This window comes from Myotis davidii, unplaced genomic scaffold (genome assembly GCF_000327345.1).
Source record: "Myotis davidii unplaced genomic scaffold, ASM32734v1 scaffold736, whole genome shotgun sequence".
Taxonomy (NCBI): Eukaryota; Metazoa; Chordata; class Mammalia; order Chiroptera; family Vespertilionidae; genus Myotis; species Myotis davidii.
Genome location: NW_006287431.1, coordinates 429,633 through 438,732, shown reverse-complemented (window position 1 = coordinate 438,732; position 9,100 = coordinate 429,633). Strand labels below are relative to the sequence as shown.

The following is a 9,100-nucleotide window of genomic DNA, read 5'->3' as shown; positions in this document are numbered from 1 at the left end:
GAGGAAACTGAGGTTCAAAGAAAAAAGTCGTTTATCCAGGAACGCAACGCAGCGCCAGAGAGCCTAGATGCCATCCATCCCCACCGTTTCCTGCCCAATCCCACCTCTCCCGGCCCGCGCCTCACCTGGCCCTCCGGGCCCGCGCCCACTCGCGCCGCCCGCCCGCCCCTCCGGGCGGAACCAACTGTCAGACTCCCCCCTCCCCTGGCCCGGAGGTCCATCCCGAAAGCACCACTCCCGCGGCCGGAAGCGAGATTGACCCGCCCGCGGCCGCTCTAGCCGCCAGGGCCGCTACCAACGAGAGTAAGGCGGCAGCCGTCACGTGATCACTCACAGTCTCCTGCACTAGCGAGGAGCGCGGCCAATCAGAAACGCACAAGCGAGGCCCACGCTGACCCGCATTCCAGCCAGAGTGCGCCTGCGCACAGCGGGGGCGTCGGGCCCAGCTCCAATACCGAGGGTTCGTGCCCGGCTGGGTGCTGGAGTGGGAGCGGGCAGTGCAGGTACTGTGCGATCTGGGGGCGCGGCGCCTCCGCTGCCCTCCTTGTGTTGTCACCTCGTGTCGGTAATACGTCTCTACCCTTATGTTGTTCTCGGTCCTTTTATATCGCCATTCCTCCTGTACGTCGCATCCCTTTTAAATTGTCACCATTCCCCCTCTGTCGCTATCACCTTCCTTCTGTCGCCATCAGCCCCCTTAACTCGCTGTTGTCCCCTTGAAGCGCCCATTGCCACCATAGCGCACAGTTGTGCCTTGTAGTCGCCATCGGCTTCTAATGTCGCCAGCTAAACTGTCATCATACACCCGTGTCACCTTCGCACATCTCCTGTCATCCTCACTTTAAATCGCGTTCATGTTCCCCTGTGTTATCCTCGCCCCTGTGTCACCATCTCTCCCATGTCACGTTTGCTCCTCTAGCTGTCACCGTCCATGCCTCATGCTTCTGGTTTTCCCCGTAAGGAGCAACGCTGCCTTGCAGGGTTCTTTCCCTCCACATCTCCAGCATTTGCCCGTGTCACATACTCACCACCATGCGGGGTAGAGCCAGAATCCAGCTCCCCCACTAAACTTCTGGGTAACCTTGGTTACTTGTCACACCTTTGCAATCCAAGCTTCCTCCTCTATGAAATGCACACAGGGCACCTACATCAGGGGTGATTGGGAGGATTCTGCCAGTTTATTCTTGTGTTATCTCCAGCTTGACATGGTGATTTGGCCTAATGTTACTAGTAACCATGTCACACTCACCCTCGTCCAATCACCTTCATCACCTCCTCATTTTGCTCTCTCCCTGCCCCCACCTCTTCATCATTGCTATGGCGTCAATCACACACCATATCCCATGCGTGATACCCTCTGCCATGGCAGCCACCCCACATCACGATCTCCACATTGTCCTCACATCTGCCACAGCACCACACTTGAGGGGGTGGCCCATCAGCCATCACGAATCTTGCTCACATAAATAGTTAATCCTTATCTCTTTACCTTGTTGGACTGAGTAATCTCTACCCAAAAAATGAGAGCATTTAGCTGGTATAGTGGTGTGAGTTGAGGAGGGTGGGGGAGACTAGAGGAAGCTTAGACCCAGACCTCCCTTGACTTCTAGAATTGAGGATACAGAGAGATGAGGCAGGTCCCACCACATCTCAGTCAGCAACCCTGAGTCCCCAGGTGGAATGGTAAGTATCTTATTTAGTCAGCTTGCCTGAGTGAGGTAGGACAGTGGCTAGCAGTGTGTCCCTGGGACCTGTGACACCCTGGTTCCAATCTTGATTCTAGAATTTATTTTTTTTTAATATATATATTTTTTTATTTTAGAGAAGGGAGAGAGATAGAAACATCAATGGTGAGGGAGAATCATTGATCGGCTGCCTCTTGTATGCCCCCTACAGAGGACTGAGCCCAAAACCTAGGGCGTGTGCCCTGACCGGAATCAAACTGTGTGACCTCCTGGCTCATAGGTTGACACTCCACCACGGAGCCATGCCAGTCAGGCGATTCTAGCATATTGTACTTAAATAGTTGCATGACCTGGCAGATAGCTTAATGTGCCTGTGCCTCAGTTTCATTCCTGCAGCACGGGAATGAAAACACAAGTTATTCACTCAGCAACTATTCAGAAAGCACGTTCTACATGCCCAACCCTGTGCTAGGCACTGGGACACACATCAGTGAACGAACCTAGAGATCTCTGGCCCCATGGAGTTTACAATCTAGTAGGGACAAGAGACTATTAGAAACAGGGAAGTAGATTGTAGGATGTTTTAGGAGCGGGGTGGGGACTGCACGATAAAGGTTGTAGTTTTAAATAAGGTGGTCAGAAAAGGTTTTCTGATATGGTGGTGTTTGAACAAAGACCGGATTAAGGGAGAGTGGCGTGGCTCTCCCTTAAGGCAGAGAGAGCAGCGAATACAAAGGCCCTAGGGGAAGAACATGGGATATGTAAGAGGTAGCAAGGAGGCCAGTGAGGGAGGAGAGGGCTGGAGGATGAGGTCGGTGGAGTGCTGAGGGCCCATCAGCTTGGCCCTGAGTGAGGTGGGCGGGAGCCACTGGAGGATTTGGCGGAGCAGAGGGACACCATTTGATGTGATGTGATGTGACCCAAAGCAGCGGCAACGTACCAGGGATGGATCGGCAAGAGCAGCCTGGTTGGAAGGAGAGCCAGAGTCCTCTTCTTAAAGCTGCACTCATATATCCTTTCTATTTGGAGGACGCTTCAAATGTCCCCCTCAAAGATTGGGAGGGGGAGGGATATTGGTAGTTTTTGAGAGGCCAAAGCCACCCCTGGGTTCATCTGCTGTTGGGGAGGGAGGAGGGGAGAGCGTCTACAGAACTGCAGATAGTGAACAACAGGAGAGGCACCTGTCCACCCCTTGGGCCTGAGGCAGATTGAGGTCAAATCCTGGCTCCACTGTTTCCTGGTTGTGTCCCTTTGTGCCAACGACTTAATCTCTCTGGGTCTTTAGTTCCCTTATCTGTTAAATGGGGCTTTAAAAAAAAGAATTAAATGTATAAACTGCTTAGATCAGTGCCTGGTTTGATAAACATAAGGAACCCTACCTTCTAGCCCCACATCCTGCACTTTCACAAGCGCAGGCCTCCCTTGGAGCTGCAAGGAAAAGACAGTCTGTTTCTTCGCTGTCCGTGAGTTGGTTTGTCAGTGTAGTATCCTGGAGCAGAACTGAGCTCTGTTCAAATTCCGGGCCAACAAACCGACACTACGCAACCTAGGTAGTCATTTCCCTGAGCCCTGCCCTGCATCTGAAAAACAGGGCTAATAATGCTTTTCCCCCAGATATGCTGTGTTATTTTTGAATTCAGATATCCACCATTTTCTGTTGTAATACCACCATCTTCCTCCCCTGCTTTCTTTTTCTCCAAGACACATTTTATGTTTCACTCATTTATCTATTGTTTCGTTTCAATCCCGCCCCCCCCCCGCCCGCCCCCCAAATGCCATCTTTACCAGGGATTTTGTTTCTGTTCTATGCTGTATTTTCAATTTCTAGACAGGGCTTGTCAGCAGGTAGTCACTTAATAAATACAAGTTGAATAACCAGATGAATGAACTGGCCCCTGAGCACCTGCCATGTACTCTCCCTGTGTTGGTGGTAATGGGGACGTAAACGTGACTGAGACAGCCTCGCTCTGCCCTCATAGGTTTCACAGTCCAGTGGGAGACAGTTCCATCACCAGGCAGTGATGGCGCTGAGTGGTCAGGGCTAGGATGGAGAACCTCAGGGACTGTCAGAGCCCAAAACCAACTAGGGGGTGAGGGAGAGCTTCCTGGAATAGATGGGACTCTAGTTGATAGGCGTGAGCAAAATGAAAGGAGAAGCTGTGGTAGGGTTGGCGGTAAAAGTGGTTTCAGTTCAAGGAACCGAAAGATATTAAAAATGGCTGGGTCATCAAGGATGGGGAGAGTAAGTTATTAGGGGAGATCGTTCAGGACTCAGATCCACAGTGAGGACACTGGGGCCCACGGGGAGTTTTTGAGTGGGGATGGAAGGCAAGTCAAACTCGGAGGGGGATTGGAAGGGTTGAGTGAAGGCTGCAAAGGAGGTGGCTAGAGAGTCCAGGTTGAAGCCATGGGAGAGATAAGGGAGGGGGGTGGGAGAGACCCTCAGGAGGCCAAGGAGACACATGGGGGTCTAGGACAAAGCCCAGGGCTCCCTTGGAGTCAGGGAGGGATTTCTGGAGGAGCTGGCACACAGGGTGAGACCTGAAGGGTGGGTAGGACGGCTGTCCTTGAAATGGGGGCGCAGAGGAGGAGCAGATTTGGGAGAGATGCTAAGGAGAATTGGGACATAGCGGGTGTAAGGGGATTGGGGACACCTTGAGGGAGGTATCTAGAAGGCCATGAGACTTCCAGACTGGAGTTCAGGGAGGAGGTGAGAGTTGGAGATGGCTTTGGTGTCAGAAAGGGGACCTGAATCTGCAATGGTGGGGTCCCTAGCGGGCATGGCACTTCGTCCTGAAGGCAATGGGAACCCACAGAGGGGTTTTGAACAGGGAGGGGACAGCTTAGACTTTGAATTCCAACTCAGAAGTATTCACCATTCATGATGCGTTTTATTTTGACCTATTTAATTGTTTTTCAGGCTGGCACCTTCTAGGGAGGAGTCTTTTGAAATAAAGATTCTGCTAAAAACAAAAACAAAAAAGTTACAAAACCAAAGCTCTGTTTTGTTTTCTGTAGACTTAACCACAGGCAGTTGATTGTTCAGTCCAAAGAGGCCTGCATGATCAGGGGAAACTGGCTCCTTTAAACACGAGGACATTTCAGGTTGAGCCACATGGGAGGTCCATGGGTGTGTGGGTGTTTCCTGGCGTGTGGCCTGTCCGGGGCTCCACGTGCGCTTCAGGAGCTAAGTGGCCCCCACTCTCCTTTGCACTCAACCTTGAATCAACCTTGAATTTTACTCTCAGGTTGAGATGCCATGACCTGCTCCTAGTCCACCTGTTCTGGGCTTAGAACACAAGCTGGCTATCACTGTATATAAAAAAGTGTCATGAGGACTAGAGAGACAGCTAAGAAAATCCTTTGTCAGAGATTTCCATTCTACTCCATCAGACACTTCTTGAGTGTACAGTGTGCTGGGCACTGGCAGGGAGCGGGGGTAGAGGAATAAACCAGACACAGACTTCGTTTTCAGGGGACACACAAGATTATCTGTGACCAAATAGGGGACATACGGTTCTCACCAGCCAGCTTGTATCGGAAGTGTGCTGTGCTACCTGCCTGCCGTGGATGGATTCAGTGACTTCCCAGCAAATGTGAGGTTGGTATATAAGTCGCCCACGGTCTGAGAATGAAAGTAAGGCTCAGAGAAGGGAGCCTCTTTTCCCAGTGACACACAGAGCTGAGACCTGGATGCGGGGCTCTGGGACTTTGAGATCCACCCCCATAAACCATTTGGAGATCCCCAGCCACTGTGCCCCAGACAGTGTCTAAAACTGTAAGATGCTCCCATTTTATAGATGAAGCCAGCAGGGCCCAGAGAAGTAAAGCCCGTGCCTGAGGGGACTCCCGAAGGAAGCGACAGTGTGGGATTTGAACCCTGGACTCTCCAATCCAAAGCTGTGGAGGAGGGACCACATCTTCCCAACCCCACCCCCGCCCCAGGAGTGAGTGTTTGGGGAGCTGTACCAACGTGTCTCAAAAGCCTTGTGGGTTTTGCTTCCTCCTTTCCTGCGGTCTGTGGTGTCACACAAGCAGGAGGGCACAGGTCAAGGGGACAGGACATTCCATGGGCTGGAGAGGTGCAAGGAGGGGGAGCATAAGGACCAGCCTGGTCATTGCACCGGAGCCCCGTGGGGGCTTCTAGGAACCTGGGAACACAGGAGCCCAGCTGAGGGCAATGCCAGCACCTGCCAGCCTGGCTGGGAGCCCTGCTGCTCCAGCCCTTCAGTTCCATCCTGCCTGCTCCCCCTGGGACCTGGGGTGGGAGCGCCGGATACTTCTGCAGCTGAACTCACAGTCCTTTTCTGAAGACTAGAATGTGGGGGGAGGGCACTCCAGCAAGGAGCCCGAGCCTCATATTTTAATTTCCACGGATGTCCTATGTGCATTTTAAAAATTAAATAGCAACTGAACTGCAACCACCTTGGCTGGGGTTGGGGGAGTAATGATGCCTTTTTCCTTTTCTTTCTTTCTTTCTTTTTTTTTTTTGGCTGCTAGCCTTGACACATCACATTTATTCAGAACCTCTTACATGCCCATTCTGTGCGCTTGATATGTATTAATCCTTTAGTTTGAAGGATCCACCTGGATAGTTGGTTTTTTAAAATATATTTTTATTGATTTCAGAGAGGAAGGGAGAGGGAGAGATAACATGTGCCCTTGACTGGAATCCAACCTGGGACCCTTAAGTCCGCAGGCTGATGCTCTATCCACTGAGCCAAACCAGCTAGAGCCATTCATTCTTTATTCCTGATCTTTCCCTCAAATTTGCTCCTCCTTAATCTTCCCTAGCTCAGCTACTGGCATCTCCATCCTTGAGTTGCTCAGGCCCAAACCCCTGGAGTCATCCTCAACTCCGTCCTTTACCTGGATTCTCCATCCAATTGGATTAGAGATCCCATCAGCTCCACCTTTAAAATATAACCAGGCTCCATCCAACTTCTCCTAGTGGCTGCCCCCACCCTGGTCTCCCTGCTCCAGCTCCTGTACCCCCTTCCCCAAGTCTGCTCACCACACAGCCAGGGGGAACCTGCCAACCACACCAGTTTCCATGTGGCCTTAACAAGTTACCACAATCGGGGTAGTTTAAAACAACAGAAGTTTCTTCTCACAATTCTGGAGGCTGGAACACCAAAATGAAGGTATTAGCGAGGCCATGGCCCCCCAGCCCCCAGAGGCTGTAGGGGAGATCTGTTCCCTGGCTCTCCCAGAATCTGGTGGCCCAAGGCATATCTGGGTTTACGGCTACATCACTCCAATCTCTTCTGTCTCTCAGAGACACCTGTCCTTCGATTTAGGGCCCACCCAGATAATCCTTTATTCGATCAGATCTGCAAAGACTTGTTTTTCTTTTAATTTAAATTTTATTTTTCAATTACAGTTTACATTTAATATTATTTTGTGTTAGTTTCATGTGTACAGCATAGTGGTTAGACAACCATATACTTGATCACGTGTTCCCCTGATATTTCCAGTACCCACCTGGCATCATGCATAGTTATTACAATACTAGAGGCCCAATGCACAAAATTCGTGCAAGGGACTTGGCCCCTGCCGCTGCGACTTCATCCGGAAGGTCGTCCAGAAGGATGTCCAGTCTAATTAGCATGTTATGCTTTTATTATTATAGATTACTGACTGTATTCCCTGTGCTGTGCTTGACATCCCGTGACTATTCTGTTACTACCAGTTTGTACTTCTTTTTGTTTGTTGGTTAATCCTCACTGGAGGATATTTTTCCCATTGATTTTTAGAGAGAGTGGAAGGGAGGGAGGGGGAGAGAGAGAAACATCAATGTGAGACACTTCTGTGCACAGACTGCCACTAATGAGCCACACTGGCCAGGGCCCAATTTGTACTTCATAATCCCTTCACCTTTTCACCTCCCCTCTGGCAGCCATCAGTCTGTTCTCTGTAAGGACCCTTTTTGTAGATGTTACATTCACAAGTTCCAGAGGTAATGCCCACATCAGATATATCTTTTTTGAGGCCACAATTCAACCCACTACAACAGCAAAGGCAGAACCCTCCTCTGCTCGGGCCCTGTCTTCACCATGGTCCAGGTAACCCTGTATGACCTGCTCCTGTCACCTCCCAGACTCATCTCTCTCCTGCGTGCCTACTGTGCTAAAGACGCACTGGCCTTCCCTCTGCTTGGAACACTTCCCTCAGGAAGTCCATGTAGCTCCTTCTCTGAGAGGCCTTCTCTGACTTAATTAAAATTGCAAACAACCCCAACCCCACCCTTACCCCTATAACTCTTTCCTGATTTTCTATAGTACTTATTACTATAATTTACTTATTTTGCTTTTAGTCTGTCTTTCCTCATGTCTGTTTTGTTCACAGCATTATCCCCAGAGCCTAAAACAACACCAAGTACACAGGTACTCAATAAATATGTGTAAAATTCATGAACAACCTTATGAAAAGTGCTATTGTTACCATGCCCATTTTGCAGATGGAGAAACTAAGGCACAATTGCATTGTCATTTTTCAAGGTCATACGGTCACATAAGTGTGGAGGCTCATACATGAATCCTCATATATGGAACCCACTTCTCCAGTACTAGTGTTTTGCCTTGATGAAAGTACAACAGAAGTTACAACCAAACCCCTCATTACAGTCCCTGTAATCACTATACCAGTAGAATTTGAAAGCCAAAAGGTCACTAACCGTTTCAGTGAACTCCCTCTATTTTCTTCCTATTTTCGGTTCATTAGCAGCATCCCGGTTCCCCAGGCTCGCTGTGTTCAGTCCTGTCTCTCACCTCTCCAAGCCTCACTGCTCCCTCAGTTTTGCTCTTGTTCATCTCAGCTTTCCGAATTTCACATCTGCTGTTCCCAAACCCTTAATCTTAATACATTTCTCACCAAGGCCTTTGCAAATAAATAAATGGCAAGTCCTGGCTGGTGTGCTCAGTGGTTAGAGTGTCAGCCCAAGGACCAAAGGGTCATGGGTTCAGATTCAGGGTCAAGGGCACCTACCGGTTTGTGGGTTTGCTCCCAGTCCCTGATGGGGGCTCATGCAGGAGGCAACCAGTCCATGTGTCTCTCACATCAATGTTTCTCTCTTTTCCCACTCCCTCCCCTCCACTCTCTCTGAAAAGCAATGGAAAAAATATCCTCAGGCAAGGGTTAACAAAAAAACAAAAGCGGCAAAAGTTGTTTCCTGCCCCATACCTCCTTCCCCCACCCTGAAACCCTGCTACCAACCACCTCTAAGACTGTCGTCTCCTTGCTATCTTCTGCTCTGGTGATCTCAGGATACCGCGGTCTGTTGCCAGTTCTTGCTGGATCCATTTGCCCCGTCTCCATCTGTCTCCCTGCAGTGAGAGGATGGGTCTAGCTGAGCTCTACCTTCCCCAGCCTGGGATCCTGAAAATACAAATATATTAAAATGCAATTCTAACCCA

The 9,100-nt window shown here is 50.1% G+C and overlaps 1 protein-coding gene across 3 annotated transcripts in view; it reads left to right on the top strand.

The window, feature by feature from the left end:
* Window positions 1-403: 403 nt before the first annotated feature.
* The window catches only part of PLD3 (phospholipase D family member 3), an 18,810-nt gene continuing 10,113 nt past the window's right edge, over window positions 404-9,100 (top strand). For 2 of the 3 annotated variants that reach the window (XM_006759205.2, XM_006759206.2), the window contains exons 1-2: window positions 404-503; window positions 5,161-5,286. The gene's annotated coding sequence lies outside the window, so the exon portion shown is untranslated. The remainder of the gene's footprint in view (window positions 504-5,160; window positions 5,287-9,100) is intronic. The other variant, XM_006759207.2, reaches the window with a different exon arrangement.